This window comes from Microcaecilia unicolor, chromosome 1 (assembly GCF_901765095.1).
Source record: "Microcaecilia unicolor chromosome 1, aMicUni1.1, whole genome shotgun sequence".
NCBI lineage: Eukaryota > Metazoa > Chordata > Amphibia > Gymnophiona > Siphonopidae > Microcaecilia > Microcaecilia unicolor.
The window spans coordinates 626233901-626250260 of NC_044031.1; the positions used below are offsets into that span (position 1 = coordinate 626233901).

A 16360-nucleotide genomic window follows, 5' to 3' on the forward strand; every position below is an offset into this window, starting at 1 on the left:
CCACTCCTATTATCAGCAGCTTTATGAAGCTTCGGAGGATGGGGGACTTCCTAGCGATCTTTACTGGGCCAACATATCTCTGCCTTCACTGTGTCAGGTAGATAATGATATACTTAATAAACCAATATTGGCAAAAGAGTTCCATTTTGCAATTAAGCAGAGCCCACTATTGAAAGTTCCAGGAATAGATGGGTTTAGGGCTGAGTTCTACAAATTGCTGGGAGAGGAGATTGTATTCCCCTTGACGAGTATGTTTAATGGTTTAGTAGAGGCAGAGAATTTACCCGAGCAGTTAAATACGGCACGAATGATAGTAATACCAAAACCAGGGAAAGACCCCACTTTGGCGGCATTTTAACGTCCTATATCACTTTTGAACTATGAGGTCAAGCTCCTCACTAAAATATTGACAAACCGTTTAGCACGTGTCCTTCCGCAGCTTGTACATGACTCCCAGGTGGGATTTGTACGTGGGCGAACAATGGCTAAAAATCTTTGGAGGATTTTAGCCTCCATGGAATATCGACATAGCAAGAACTTACAATTGCTCCTCGTCAGCTTTCACGCGGAGAAAGCTTTTGACCACGTTCATTGGAGTTTTCTATTCGCCACTTTGACCAAATATGGTTTCTCAGGGCGATTTCTATCGGCGATGAAAACCTTATACTCTACCCCTAGGACGCGGGTGCTTTTAACAGAGTGGAGTCTACTGATTTTCAGATTCTCCGAGGTACTAGGCAAGGATGTCCCCTCTCCCCTCTTCTTTTTGTCATGACATTAGACCCGTTGTTGAGGGACATAGTAGAAACCCCAGCAGTGCGAGGGGTCTCGATGGGTACTCTGACCTTTAAGGTTGCGGCCTTTGCAGATGATAACTTAGTGCATTTGACCAGGCCGCGAGACTCATTACCGGCCCTACTGGAAATCTTTAAAGAATATGGGGATTAAGCCGGTTTGCAATTAAATTTGGGCAAATCGGAGGCCTTGGCTTCATCGGCTCAGTTAGTAGCGGAATGGGGTGCAGAATTTCACATGTGCTGGGCGGAGCAATCCTTCCGATACGTGGGTATCCTTCTACCTATGAATGTGACACAGTCAGTTATATCAGTTGAATGTCTCCACTCTGCTGGAGGACACTAGTAGGATGTTAGAGGGTTGGCGAGATCTTCCATTGTCCCTGATGAGTAGAGTGAGCTTGGTGAAAATGGTGGTGTTCCCAAGGTGGCTTTATTTTCTGCAGATATTGCCTCTTTGGTTGCTTCAGAAAGACCTTAAAGCCTTTTATAGACTAATTGCCCGATTTTGTTGTGCTCATAAAAAACCTAAAGTTCAGTTTTCGTACTTGATTGGGGGCTGGGGGCAGGGAGGCTTAGGCTTGCCGGACATGAAACCATACAATCAGGCCTGTCAATTACGCCACTTAGGGGACTGGTGCCTCGAAACTCAGATTTATACCCCAACAGAGCTTGAGACAGCCTTTTATGCTCCACATTCAGCTGTTTTCACTTCTACACCACAGGGGCATAGCTACGGGTGCTATCCAATCTCAGCTCAGGCCCACCCAGACATCTGGCAGCTCTCCAGCCCTGCCGCGATTGTCCCTAAATTTGTTTTTGTTTTTTTTTGTTTCGTTTTGTTTTTTTTTAGTGCGGGTGCCGGGCGGGTCGAATGGGTCCTGAATTGACCCGGAAGTTGTAGGCCATAGTGCTGCAGCTGGATGCCGGTACCACTACTGTTGCAGAGTTCTGGTGTGATCTCTGCTCCTGCTTTTTGCCATACTCGTACTCTCTCCCCCCCCCCCCCCCCCCCCACTGTGCAGCTGACGGCGCCGCAGTGCTGCATGGTGAAATCTGCCGTCTGCCGTCAGTGTCCCACAGTTCCCGCTGCAGCTGGAAAGATCAGTCTTGACCTTGAGCCTTCCCCCCAGGCCTCAGAACTCCTCTGTGGCACCACAACAACAGCACAAATGGAGGGGAGAACAATATGCTGAGCTCTCTGAGGCTGCACCTTTACCGAAGTCCAGCTGCCCAGGTAAAAAAAATAAAAAATACATTAATTTTTACTTAAAATGTAAAGTTGGTGTAATGCTGCTAGCTGGTGGTGCCGGTGGGCTTCTGGGTAGGGTGGGCTCTTCACTGCCTAGGGCACTAAATGTACCTTTTTTCGCTAGGCAGTGAACAGCCCACCCTCCAGCCAAAAACCCACCAAGGAACCACCATGACAAATATACAATCTTTTAAAAATTTTAACCTGTGCACTAATAAAATTTAATTAATGTTGGTGGGTTTCTGGGTGGGGATAGTCTGCAGCGCCCAGGTTAAAACATTTTTTTGTTAAAAGTTTTAAATTTAATGTAGGTGGGTTTCTGGGTTGAGGTGGGTTCTGCAGTGCCCAGCATATATTTTTTAAAAAACAGTATATTTAATGCTGATGTTCTTCAGGGTAGGGAGGGAGGAGATGCCAGACCATGAGGCGATGGATAGGGGGTAGGACAGGGCTGACGTTAGGCTACAGGGTGTGGAGGGGGTTAGGGTAGGGCTGATGCCTAGCTATGGGATGGATGGTGGGGTAGGGAAGGGCTACAGGGATGGATGGGGGTTAAGATAGAGAAGGGAAGGTCTGATGCTGGGCTACGGGGTTGGGTAGGGAAGGAAAGGAAGGGCAGATGCCAGGCTATGGAGATGGATTGGGGGGGGGGTAGGTATGGGTAAAGCTGATACCAGGCTACGGGGATAGATGGGTGAGAAGGGAAGGGCTGATGCCAGGTTACAGGACAATTTCTAATTTGGTCCTTTATTCTGTAATCGATGAGGTTTGTGCCTTTGTTGTTGGAATTGGTGTTAAGGCTTGCAACATAGGCTCTGAGAAGTCTCTTTGCAGACTGGGAGACTGGGCGTCTAAATGGCTGATGACGTTTAATGTGAAGAAGTGCAAAGTGATGCATCTGGGAAAGAGGAACCCAAACTATAACTACGTCATGCAAGGTTCAGCGTTGGGAGTCACGGACCGAGAAAGAGATATAGGTGTCGTCGTTGATGATACGTTGAAAACTTCTGCTCAATTTGCTGCTGCGGTTAGGAAAACAAATAGAATGTTGGGTATCATTAGGAAAGGTATGGAAAACAAAAATAAGGATATTATTCTGCTGTTGTATCGCTCCATGGTGCGACCGCACCTCAAGTATTGTGTTCAATTCAGGTCGCCGCACCTCAAAAAAGACATAGTGGAATTGGAAAAGGTGCAGAGAAGGGCGACAAAGATGATACAGGGGATGGGACGGCTTCCCTATCAGGATAGGCTGAAGAGGCTAGGGCTCTTCGGCTTGGAGAAAAGGCAGCTGAGGGGAGATATGATAGAGGTCTATAAGATAATGAGTGGAATGGAACGGGTCGATGTGGAGCATCTGTTTACGCTTTCCAAAAATACTAGGACAAGGGGGCATGCGATGAAGCTGCAGTGTGGTAAATTTAAAACAAATCGGAGGAAATGTTTCTTCACTCAAAGCATAGTTAGACTCTGGAATTTGCTGCCGGAAAAGGTGGTTAAGGCAGTTAACTTAGCGGACTTCAAAAAAGGGTTGGACGGCTTCCTGGAGGAAAAAGCCATAGAATGTTATTGAATGGATGAGGGAATACAGTATTTCTAGGATGGGTGGGACAAATTGCTTGTTCTTTTGGCCGCTGTTGGTGACAGGGTGCTGGGCTCGATGGACCCTTGGTCTGTCCCAGCATGGCGATGCTTATGTACTTATGTACCTGGCAGTGAAGGGATTTTTTGTTTCTATTAGTGAGGTGCTACCAGAATTTGAAGACATTGTTCCTACAGAAAGCTGTAAGGAAAAACATTCTAGCTATGTTCTGTATGCTACAGATTCCACAGTAGGTACAAACAAATCTTGATGTTGACAGCGATTTTTCTTATTTCATTAGTTAGAAATCTGGGGCTTTGTTTCATACAGTTTTTGATTTGTTGAAGAGTAGACAAAGGTTAACCATTCTGAAAAATGTAAGTTTATTAACTGGGGTAAATTAATTGATGTTGAAATAAAAGTAAATTCTGTTAAGAGGACTTTATATTTCCCTCATGTCTTAATTTTAACAACATAAATGATATTTGGGCTCTTTTTTTGTTGTGTCACAGACTGCAGCGTTTAGTGTTTTACCTACAAGAACATTATAGTTGAGAATAGCTGATGTAGATTGTGAAGGTGGGGGTGCTAAGCTTTAGTAAAAGGGCCACTTTATTATGCTTCTGCTACTTATACCTATATACACAATGCCCACCCATATTAGCTCTGGGCCCACCCAAAATGTCAGGTCTGGCTATGCCACTGCTACAAGGCAGATCATTAAGAACGTAATTTATTAACACAATTCAAATAAAAATTATATATATATACACACACACATATAAATAGCCCGACACAGGCCGTGTTTCGCCCAGCAGGGCTGCTTCAGGAGCTACAAGAAATAAAAACTAACTAACCACTCATAAAATAAAATGCATGCGAAAAAATATACTTAATTGCGTTGATTGGGAGATAATAAATATATATTTATTATTTCCCAATCAACGCAATTAAGTATATTTTTTCGCATGCATTTTATTTTATGAGTGGTTAGTTAGTTTTTTAAACTGTGTATACACATAATTTTAATATGATTTTAGAAGAGTATTTGTATAACTATATTTGTGTTATTATTTCTTGTAGCCCCTGAAGCAGCCCTGCTGGGCGAAACACGGCCTGTGTCGGGCTATTTATATGTGTGTGTGTATATATATATAATTTTTATTCGAATTGTGTTAATAAATTACGTTCTTAACGATCTGCTTTGTGCATTTTCCATCTTGGAGCTTGCAGACCGTCTGCCTTTGTGCTTTCTTATGCCACTGCTACACCATAAGCGGTTTCAGATCCCCCACCCCCACCCCAAGCTTCGAGGGAGTGTCCTAAGGTCCCTTAAGGGCAACATGGAGATTGTTTGTGCGAAACTTGGGGGGGGGGGGGGGGGACCCATATACAACTGATCAGATTACCCTAAAAGGCAATGCTTTTCAGCCAGGCTTTACCAACAAAACTTTTACCCAATGGTCAGACCAAGGTATAACCAGATTGGAATATTTGCTAACTGAAGAGGGGACGCCCATTTCAGCTGAGGATCTAATGAACAAGGTGGGAGTTTCTTGGGGAAATAGGTTTGCGTTCCGGCAAATCACCCATTACCTTTCAATGTTAACCCAAACTTCAATAAGTAGTCGAATGGGTGACAAGCTTAGAGAATTTTTCCACTCCTTGAGGAAGGAAGAGACATCTGTCTCACTTTTACACAAAGTCCTTGCTAAATGGAAACCACCTAAAGACCACACCAGGCTCAAGTGGTAACGGGAGGTGGGGGCTCCTTTGACACAATGGGACATCTCAGTCTCAGTAGCACGCGTGCCCGCCCTCACCATTGATGCGCGATTAAGGGAATGTGCCTATTGTGTTATTCATAGAGCATATATGTCATCTTCCCAGCTGTTTCATGTGGGGGGTTGACGAGGCCTACCTGTCTAGAGTGTAGGGGAGCCCAGGGATCACTTTACCATGCATTATGGAGTTACCCTTCAGTGCAAGCCTTCTAATGCTTTATGGAACTAGGGTTGGGAATTAAGGTTATGGGAAGAGTAGAACAGTTGCTATTGGATGTGCCGGGGGCCTTTAGGAGCCGTAATAAAAATGAAGTGATGCTCCAATGTAAGTTGTGCTTGCTTGCCTGCAAGTGTATCCTGCAATATTGGACGTTACAGGACTCCCCGGCTTATTGGCACTGGAGGAACCAGATACATCTTTTGGCAACCTGGGAGGCACAGGAATCTCGGTCTTCACCAAAGAGACGGAAAACCTTTCTGGCCATCTGGGGTCTATACCTCCAGATTTTACATCCTCAAGGTCTTAGCCTACTCCTCAGTGCGACATGAGGGGTGTTTGTATGCCCTACTCCCCTTGGGGGAATTCTGAGTTCCTAGATGGGAAGGTGGGGGGAGGAAGGGGATTTCAGGGATTGCAAGTGGGGTGTCAGCGCCCCTAGGAACGCCACTGCCTTTCCTCCTTTCTTCTTCATTTCTGGTCCTCAGCTTCTGCCTATTTTCTTCATCCATGTGCAGTTTTTCTCCTCTCTTCCTTTTCCCTCATCTCATCGCCTTCCTCACTCTTCTCTCCCCTCCATCCATGCCCAGCATTTCTTCTCTCTCCCCTCCCCTCCTCTCCCCTGCCCTGCATGCACCCATGTCCAGCAGTGACCCTCCTTTCCCCTGTCCTTCATCCACCCATGTCCAGCAGTGACCCTCCTCTCCCCTGCCCTGCATGCACCCATGCCCAGCAGCGACTCCCTTTTCCCCCCTGCCACCCCCTCCAGAGTTGTTTGGCGAATTCTCCTCCCTCCCTCCCAATCCGGTCCTACTACTACTACTACTACTACTATTTAGCATTTCTATAGCGCTACAAGGCATACGCAGCGCTACACAAACATAGAAGAAAGACGGTCCCTGCTCAAAGAGCTTACAATCTAATAGACAAAAAATAAATAAAGTAAGCAAATCAAATCAATTAAAGTGAACGGGAAGGAAGAGAGGAGGGTAGCTGGAGGCGAGTGGTTACGAGTCAAAAGCAATGTTAAAGAGGTGGGCTTTCAGTCTAGATTTAAAGGTGGCCAAGGATGGGGCAAGACGTAGGGGCTCAGGAAGTTTATTCCAGGCGTAGGGTGCAGCGAGACAGAAGGCGCGAAGTCTGGAGTTGGCAGTAGTGGAGAAGGGAACAGATAAGAAGGATTTATCCATGGAGCGGAGTGCACGGGAAGGGGTGTAGGGAAGGACGAGTGTGGAGAGATACTGGGGAGCAGCAGAGTGAACACATTTATAGGTTAGTAGAAGAAGTTTGAACAGGATGCGAAAACGGATAGGGAGCCAGTGAAGGGTCTTGAGGAGAGGGGTAGTATGAGTAAAGCGACCCTGGCGGAAGATGAGACGGGCAGCAGAGATTTGAACCGACTGGAGAGGGGAGAGGTGACTAAGTGGGAGGCCAGCAAGAAGCAGATTGCAGTAGTCTAAACGAGAGGTGACAAGGGTGTGGATGAGGGTTTTGGTAGAGTGCTTGGAAAGAAAGGGGCGGATTTTACGGATGTTGTAAAGAAAGAAACGACAGGTCTTGGCGGTCTGCTGGATTTGAGCAGAGAAGGAGAGAGAAGAGTCAAAGATGACTCCAAGGTTTCGAGCTGAGGAGACAGGGAGAATGAGAGAGCCATCAACAGAAATAGAAAACGGGGGGAGCGGGGAGGTGGGTTTGGGGGGGAAAATGAGAAGCTCGGTTTTGGTCATATTTAATTTCAGGTGGCGTTGAGACATCCAGGCAGCAATGTCAGACAAGCACGCTGAAACTTTGGTTTGGATGCAAGGTGAGATATCAGGGGTAGAAAGGTAGATTTGGGAGTCATCAGCATAGAGATGGTAGGAAAAGCCATGGGATGAGATTAATGAACCAAGGGAAGAAGTGTAGATAGAAAAGAACCCTGAGGTACGCCGACAGGCAGAGGGATAGAAGTAGAAGAGGATCCACCAGAGTGAACACTAAAGGTGCGGAGGGAGAGGTAGGAAGAGAACCAGGAAAGGACAGAGCCCTGGAATCCAAGTGAGGACAGGGTATCGAGAAGTATGCTGTGATCGACACTGTCAAAAGCAGCGGAAAGATCAAGAAGAATGAGGATGGAATATTGACCTCTGGATTTAGCCAGTAATAGGTCATTGGAGACTTTAGTAAGCGCAGTTTCGGTTGAGTGGAGAGGGCGAAAACCAGATTGTAATGGGTCAAGAATAGCATGTGAGGAGAGAAAATCAAGGCAGCGGCGGTGAACAGCACGCTCAAGTAATTTGGAGAGAAAAGGAAGGAGGGAGATGGGTCGGTAATTAGAGGGACAAGTAGGGTCAAGTGAAGGCTTCTTAAGGAGAGGTGTGACCAACAAATGCACTGTTATCCCCCCCCCCCCCCCCCCCCCCACCAACACGTCTCTCAAAAACAATACTGGCTGCCATTATCAAAGAGCAGGAAAGGCTCGGAGAAAAAAGTCAGTGTTCAATAGCTCTGCCTGGCTGTTTGTGTCTTTGTGCTAATGTGGAACAATTTAGGAAGTTATTGAAAACTGACTTTTTTTGTCCAAGCCTTTCCTGCAGTTGTATTAGTACTTGGGGGTGGAGAGAGAGATCTAGGTCAGTCCAGCCTGTTATTGTAGTGTTATACTTTAAGTTAATTATAATATAATACAATCTCTATATATAAAAGGCACCACCAATGTTCTAAATGAAGCCTCCAGCCGGAAGTGTGAAGGGGGAGAGATATCCGGTTTCCCCATGAGTGTCTGCCCCGCCCTCGCTCTCTCTGTAACACAAACAGTGAAGGAAAACACAGCAAAGCACGAAATCAAATCGCTCTCCCTGTAACAGTGAAGGACTCAGAGGGGGGAGGGGAGAGAGGGCAGAAGCCCTCACTATCTCTGTAACACAAACACAGCACAGCAGGAAACTTAACACTGAAGGACTCGACTCCGAGGGGGGAGGGGACAGAGACGACAGACAGCACAGGGGAAGGGAGAGAGGGCAGAGGGCAGGGACACACACACTCCCACATGCACACAGAAGAAAACCTTGCTAGCCCCCGTTTCATTTGCATCAGAAACGGGGCTTTTTTACTAGTATTTTCTTAATGGTCCTATGATTTGAAGCTGGCATGCAGAAGAGTTTGTTTTTCTTTAAATAAAAGTTAAAGAATTTTTTTAATGATTGTGTGTATAGAGAGAATATGTATTAAATTAACTTTTGTTTCTAAGACAACAAGTCTTAAGCTATATTTGCCAAATAATAGAAAACATGAAGGCAGATACTGATTATATATTTATATACAGTATTTTATTTAAGCTGCTTAGCTGTAGACGGGTTAGAAATTTTTAAAATAAAGACCATATGGCCTATGCAGTCTGCCCATCCATGCCATCTACGCGCCCTATCACTCCCTTAAAGATCCTATGTAGTTGTCCCAAGCTTTCTTGAATTTAGATACTATTACACAGATTCACCACCCTGTCCGTGAAGAAGTATTTCCTTTAACTTATTTCTGAGTCTGTCCCCTTTCACCTTCATCTTATGCCCCCTCATTCGGGCCTCCTTTCAACTGAAAGAGACTTCCATTCCCTTCTCTTCCAGTCATATGCAGTTGAATTGGTTACCATTGGAGGCAAGATTTCAATTTAAGGTATCAGCTTTGACCTATCAAGCATTGTATGGATTGACTCCTGCTTATTTAGGTGTTCATCTTGTTTTTCTAAATGATTATATTTCTAGATCTACGAGAAATCAATTTTTACTAAAATTTCCCTCATTTTGCCATGTAAAGGCAAAGAGGATTTTTAATCTACTTTTTCCTATCAGGCTGCACAGTTTTGGAATTCTCTTCCTTTTCTTTTAAGAATTTTTGGTTATCTTCAGTTTAGGAAAGCTCTTAAGACATTTCTTTTTAAGAAATTTTACTAATTTGTGGTAATGGTGTATTTTTTGAAAATTATTGTATAATTTGGTTTAAAATATTGTAATTCCTGATGTTTGTTCAGCTTTTGTTCGTTGTTACCCACAGTGAACTTTTGGTATTTTGCAGGTTATAAGACTGTAGTAATAATAATAATGACCTCTCACCAGTTGAGAAATAATCATACATGTGACACTTGCAGCAAAAGACTGGATGGTCTCTATCTCTCTGTTGGACTGGTGTTTGCATCTTAGTGTTATTTATTTAAAGCTACTAAGGGAGTAGAGATATTTTTTTATGTTAGATTTTCTTTATTAATTTCAATTTTATACAAAGATAACAATCTTTGAGTGATACATCAATGTTTAGATAACATCTTTAAAAGAAATAGTCCAAATATTAAACACTACTACTACTAAACATTTCTAGAGCGCTACCAGGGTCACGCAGCGCTGTACAATTTTAAACAAAGAAGGACAGTCCCTGCTCAAAGGAGCTTACAATCTAGAGGACAAGTATGCAGTCAATCAATTGGGCAGTCTAGGTTTCCTGAATAGAGGTAAATGGTTATGTGCCAAAAGCTACAGTGAAGAGGTGGGCTTTGAGTAGGGATTTGAAGATGGGCAGGGAGGGGGCTTGGCGTATGGGCTCAGGAAGTTTATTCCAAGCATAGGGTGAGGCGAGGCAGAAAGGGTGGAGCCTGGAGTTGGCGGTGGTGGAGAAGGGTACTGATAGGAGGGATTTGTCCTGTGAGCGGAGGTTACGGGTAGGAACGTACGGGGAGATGAGGGTAGAGAGGTAATGAGGGGCTGCCGATTGAGTGCATTTGTAGGTTAGTAGGAGAAGCTTGAACTGTATGCGGTATCTGATCGGGAGCCAGTGAAGTGACTTGAGGAGAGGGGTGATGTGAGTATAATGGTCCAGGCGGAAGATAAGACGCGCGGCGGAGTTCTGGATGGATTGAAGGGGGGGATAGATGGTTAAGTGGGAGGCCAGTGAGTAGTAGGTTGCAGTGGTCAAGGCGAGAGGTAACAAGAGAGTGGATGAGAGTTCGGGTCGTGTGCTCAGAGAGAAACGGGCAAATTTTGCTGATGTTATAGAGAAAGAAGCGACAGGCCTTGGCTGTTTGCTGGATGTGCGCAGAGAAGGAGAGGGAGGAGTCGAAGATGACTCCGAGATTGTGGGCTGATGAGACGGGGAGGATGAGGGTGTTATCAACTGAGATAGAGAGTGGAGGGAGAAAAGAAGAAGGTTTGGGTGGAAAGACAATGAGCTCAGTCTTTGCCATGTTCAGTTTCAGGTGACGGTTGGACATCCAGGCAGCAATGTCGGATAGGCAGGCTGATACCTTGGCTTGGGTTTCTGCCGTGATGTCTGGTGTGGAGAAAATAAACATTGATTTCCAACAGTCCACAAAATAAGGGAGATTTCAATTGTCACCAAAGAAAGTTGGATAAAGTAGAAATAATTAACAGTTCAAAATTAGAGCAGGTGGTATTCCAATTTACAATCTAACCAAAATTCCAACATTTGCTCAGTTCTTTTTTCCCATGCATTACCAAAAATCTAGACAATTGTTCAGGTTCATAGAATATGTATCTATTATTTTTGAAAAAGATTAAACATTTGCATGGAAATCTTAATTGAAATGTGGCTTCTATTTCCAAAGATTTCTGCTTCAATTCCAGAAATTTCTTTCTCCTTTGCTGAGTCCATTTAGAGATATCTGGGAAAATCAAAATCTTATCGCCCATAAACTGAGGTTGTAAGTTCTTAAAATACAGTCTCAATAAAGCCTCTTTATCTTGTATAAATACAAAGGAAATTATCAAAGTTGCACGGGTTTTGATTTCTTCCTTAGACTGGTCCAAAAATCCTGATATATCCAATGATTCAGATGTTACTTCTGGCTGCGTAGGAGCTGATTGAAAATCTTTTTCTTGTATTTTTCTTTTATCCGTAAGGTAATATAATTTTTGCAATGGAGGGAGAGATTGATCTGGATATTTGAAAATCTCCTTTAAAAGTTTATTAAACAAATCTCTATCAGACATGTATTGTGTTTGAGAGGGAGTAGAGATATTTAAACCTTGGGGTGATGGTGTCTGACGAACTCAAGGTGATGAGACATTGCGATAAGGCGGTGGCCACAGCAGAAGGATGCTAGGCTGCTTAAAACTTATCTTTTTTTTTTTGTTAATTTTGTTTTAAAGTTTTACAATAATTTCAAGATACATCTTGATTTAGTAAAGATGATGTACAAGAAAAAGAATTAATAGTAATTCTATACATTTTCCATCTTATATTGACAGGTAACATATCATAAAAGGAAAGAAAAAAGAATCAAAGTAATTATACTAGTAGTTTTACAATATAAAATTAAAATATTTCCATACTTCCATTGTTTTATTTATCTATAGTCCACAACATGGGAGGCCTGTCACAACATCCAAGTTGTAGTAATCCAAGGAATACTAAAAGTAAATTCTTTCCTAAGGAAAGTAGGAATAAGGGGGGGGGGGGGGGGGGGGGGGGGGGGGGGGGGGGGAGGGAGTTCCAGGGATTTCTAACTATTTTACGGAGCAGATGTAACGATTAGTCTTGACTGTTCTGAAGGTAACAAGGCTATTTTAGAGTCCAAAAAAAGATTACATTGTTTAGGATCAAAAAACACATATTTAACAGAATTCAATTTTACTACACATTTACACGGAAAATTTAACCAGAAAAGTGCACCTTGGGGCTTAGTTTAAGAAATTCTTTACGCCTTTTCTGGGTTGCTTTAGAAACATCTGGAAACATTCTTATTTTATAGTTCATAAAGAGCTGATCTGTATGGCGGAAAAACTGTTTAAAGGATCCAATCTCTGTCCTGTTGTAATACAAAAGAAAGTCATTGGCATTAAGCCTAAATTGTCATCTTCTAAAGTTTGTGTTAAATTCAAATCCAGAACATCAAATGGTTCTTTGGTCCTCCAATTGTTCCTTCTCCTTTTTTTAATATGGTAATTGTAAATTTTTGATGTTGGAGGATATGCCTTCTCTGGTATCTTCAGAACTTCACTCAAATATGCCAAAAGATCATCCCGCACATTCCTTGATCTGCACTTCCCTAGCTGCAAAGGAATGAAATACAAAATAATGCATGCGTCAAACTTTACCTACCTGAGCACACAGTTATGGAACGCACTACCACGCAGTTTGAAATCGACATACGAAAGAACGAACTTCCGCATACTATTGAAGACACATCTCTTTAATAAAGCGTACCACAAAGATCAACAACTGTGAATACGCTCAACTCGCATATCTATATTCAGAACTTGTTTCATAATATCTGCTGTACACTATGATTTCGTTTATTATGTTTGTTTTATTATCATCATGCTGACCAAGATCCTGCAATACCAAATGTTTATCTATTAACATTCCTTCACTACTCATGATGTATTGTAAGCCACTTTGAGCCTGCAAAGAGATGGGATAAGGTGGGATACAAATGCAATAAATAAATAAAATAAATAAATATCTTTTAAAAATTATTACAGGGGCTATCAAGGCCTGTTTTGGAAAATTTATCAGTCTTAATATATTAGACCGCTGAGCGTTTTCCAAAGTTTCTATTTTATTCTGAAGATAAGAATTTAATTAAATTGGCTTGTACGTGTTGAAGATTTTGTATTTCTTTCATATTATTCTCCGTTTATTTATCCAAAGTTTGTACCTTTGCTTCTAGTATTGGTATTTTATTTAATGGAGTCTGAAATTGATCAAATAATGAGGAAATGTTTTGTGATAGTGAGGTTTCCAGGTTCTTTAAAGCTTCCCAGATTGGCTTCCAGGATAATATTATCTGGTTTTTCCCCCAAAACGAACTTACTTGATAAATCTGCATGTAAAGTTTCCTCTTTCGGCCCCGCTTCCTTCATCAGCTGGTTCCCAGTCAAGACTTCTCCTTCTCTTGATTCCAGCACTTTATGTGCGGTTGCTATCAGTAGACTTCCATCCGGGTTGGGTCCCTTGCCGGGAGGCCCCATCGCCTCTTGGGAACTTGGGATTTCCCGGTCCCTCCTCAGCGTGTCTGCCAGCATGGGAGGAGCTGACCGCTGTTCGGGGCTTAATGTTGTTTCCATCTCTAGACGGAGGGGCGGCTCACCTCTTCCCGCACTCTCCATCAATAGAGTTCCTGCATCCAACGCCGTTCCCAGACCAAAGAAGTGCTCCAAAGTACCAAGTACTGACGAAGCAGAAACCCCAGGTCCGGTTCTCTGCCTTCCCCTCCTTTTAGGCATTACACGAAAAAAGGATAAACTTTTTCCAAGGAAATTTAAGGTACATAGTTCGGAGCGTCTTCTCAATGCTTCCTCCCCGTCGCCATCTTGCCTAAAACTTATCTTTTTAGGAAATATGTTTTGAATACAGTGAATTAGTTATAATTCTGTTGATAATTCAATATACATTCCTAGATGTTTGGTCTAATTCCTCTTATTGTTATCCGCTTTGAACTATATTTGGTAATAGCGGACTATAAGCTCTGTAACTGTATAACCAGCAGAAGAAAGCAGATGTTGATGCCCTTGTATAAGTCTTGGTGAGGCCCCACTTGAAATATTGTGTTCAGTTTTGGAGGCCGTATCTTGCTAAGGATGTAAAAAGACGAGGCAGTTTAGAGAAAAGCAACGAAAATGGTATGGGGTTTACGTCGAAGGACATATGAGGAGAAACTTGAGGACCTGAACTTCTATATACCCTGGAGGAAAGGAGAAACAGGGGTGATATGATACTTACATTCAAATATTTGAAATGTATTAATTTACAAACAAACCTTTTCCAGAGATGGGGAAGGTGGTAGAACTAGAGGACATTAATTGTGGTTGCATGGGGGCCGACTCAGAAATAATGTCAGAAAGTACCTGGAATGCCCTCCCGCGGGAGGTGGTGGAGATGAAAAGGTAACGGAATTAAAAAATGCATCAGATAAACACAAAGGAATCCTGTATAGAAGATGTGGAACCAAACAAGCTTATCGGTGATTAGATGGCAACACCAGTAATTGGGAAGCAAAGCCAGTGCTGGGCAGACTTCTATGGTCTGTGCCCTAATCATGGACAGATAGCTTTGATGACAACTTCAGTATTTGGAGAACAAGGTCAATGTAGGGTAGACTTCTACTGTGTGTGCTCTTAAAATGGCAAGGACAAATGAAGATCAAGTATGCATATTGAATATTATTACTATTTGATCCCAGGCCTGACTTTGCTTCAGGATCTAATAGAAATCAAACAAAATAAAACATGGAAAAGAAAATAAGATGATACCTTTTTTATTGGACATAACTTAATACATTTCTTGATTAGCTTTCGAAAGTTGCCCTTCTTCCTCAGATCGGAAATAAGCAAATGTGGTAGATGACAGTGTATATAAGTGAAAACATTCAAGCATTACTATGACAGTCTGACAGGGTGGGAGGATGGGTGTGGATAGGTGAGGGGAGGGTGATCAACAGAGACATACAGCTTTATGGTTTATAATGGGCTAGGAACCCCAGATCCTTGTTAAGTCCTTTCTGTTGGCTGTTAAAATATTCAATCATTCTGACTTCAAAGGTCTTACGTTCTTGTATGGTTTTAAAGTTACCTTTCAGGATTCTCACTGTGAAGTCACTGGTACAGTGTCCTGGTCCTGTAAAATGTTGACCAACAGGCGTGGGAACCCTGCTGGCACCAGTATTGTTCATATGATGTCTATGTAAATTGAATCTAAAAAAATTGATCTAAAATGAGGAAAACAAATTTACAGGCCTGTGTCTCTGACTTGAACTTCAGTGTTGAAACACAGCAGAGCAAGAAGAAACCGTAAGGGTGGGGGTCTAACTGACAGAGTTGCATGAATGTGGCAATATGGTGGTCACAGATGTTCTTGAGAAGCAGAACAAAGATGGTTTCTCAGGAAGATGACCAGGTGTCACAAAGTGTTTTGAGGAAGATATGGTCAAAAAAATGTAGAAATGAGTAGTCTTGCAAGAACATGACTTTGTCTTCCAGTAAGAGGTGGTCTATTGTTAGCTTTTCCAGTAAAATACTAACCACTTCATTACCATAGCCAATCAGTGTTAACTATGACATTAATATAGATCCAATCAGGTGTGATTACTGTCTTATTATCCGTATCCTGAATGGGTATATAAAAATGAGTGTACTTCCTACTTCAAGCCAGAGAGACAGCCATAGAGCTGCTCTCCTATGAGAAACCAATGAAACTGTATCTGAATTGGCAAATATTCTGATTGCTTTCTCATAAGTGGCTTTGAGTCTTGTATATCTACTAATTGGCTTTGAGTAGTAAAACAAAACATTAAAGACTCAGACCCAGAGAACACCTTTGTGTAGCTGGGGTAATATATTCCCATAACCAATTGATTGTACATGTTACTTGCATAGTCCTTGGAGAAGTCAAGATCTGTGATATCAATTTGATTCGCTGTCAGTCCACTCCCTGTATGAGAAACTGCTGTGATTGCTGTACTAATTGATATGATAGAAGCTGTTTGGTGAGTATTGTATTAGCATATCTGTTCCAAATAAACTTACAAGCTGATTTGTCATATATCTGTTGTATTTGGCTTCTTTGTTCTCTCCTGACCTGCTCAGAGTAAAGTGCACAGCTCTGGTAATTTAGGAGTCTGCATAATACAAGGTAAATATACCAGAAGCAGCCTTGGATGGGATTCATTCATCCCTAGATAGCGGTGGCTGATTCGCTGCACTGGGAGGAATAAATCTCACCCTAAATAATATACAATATGTATAT

At 42.6% G+C, this 16360-nt stretch overlaps 1 protein-coding gene across 3 annotated transcripts in view; it reads left to right on the forward strand.

The window, feature by feature from the left end:
• GRINA (glutamate ionotropic receptor NMDA type subunit associated protein 1) overlaps nucleotides 1-16360 on the forward strand; it is a 146244-nt gene that overhangs the window by 126792 nt on the left and 3092 nt on the right. The gene's annotated exons all lie outside the window — the stretch shown is intronic.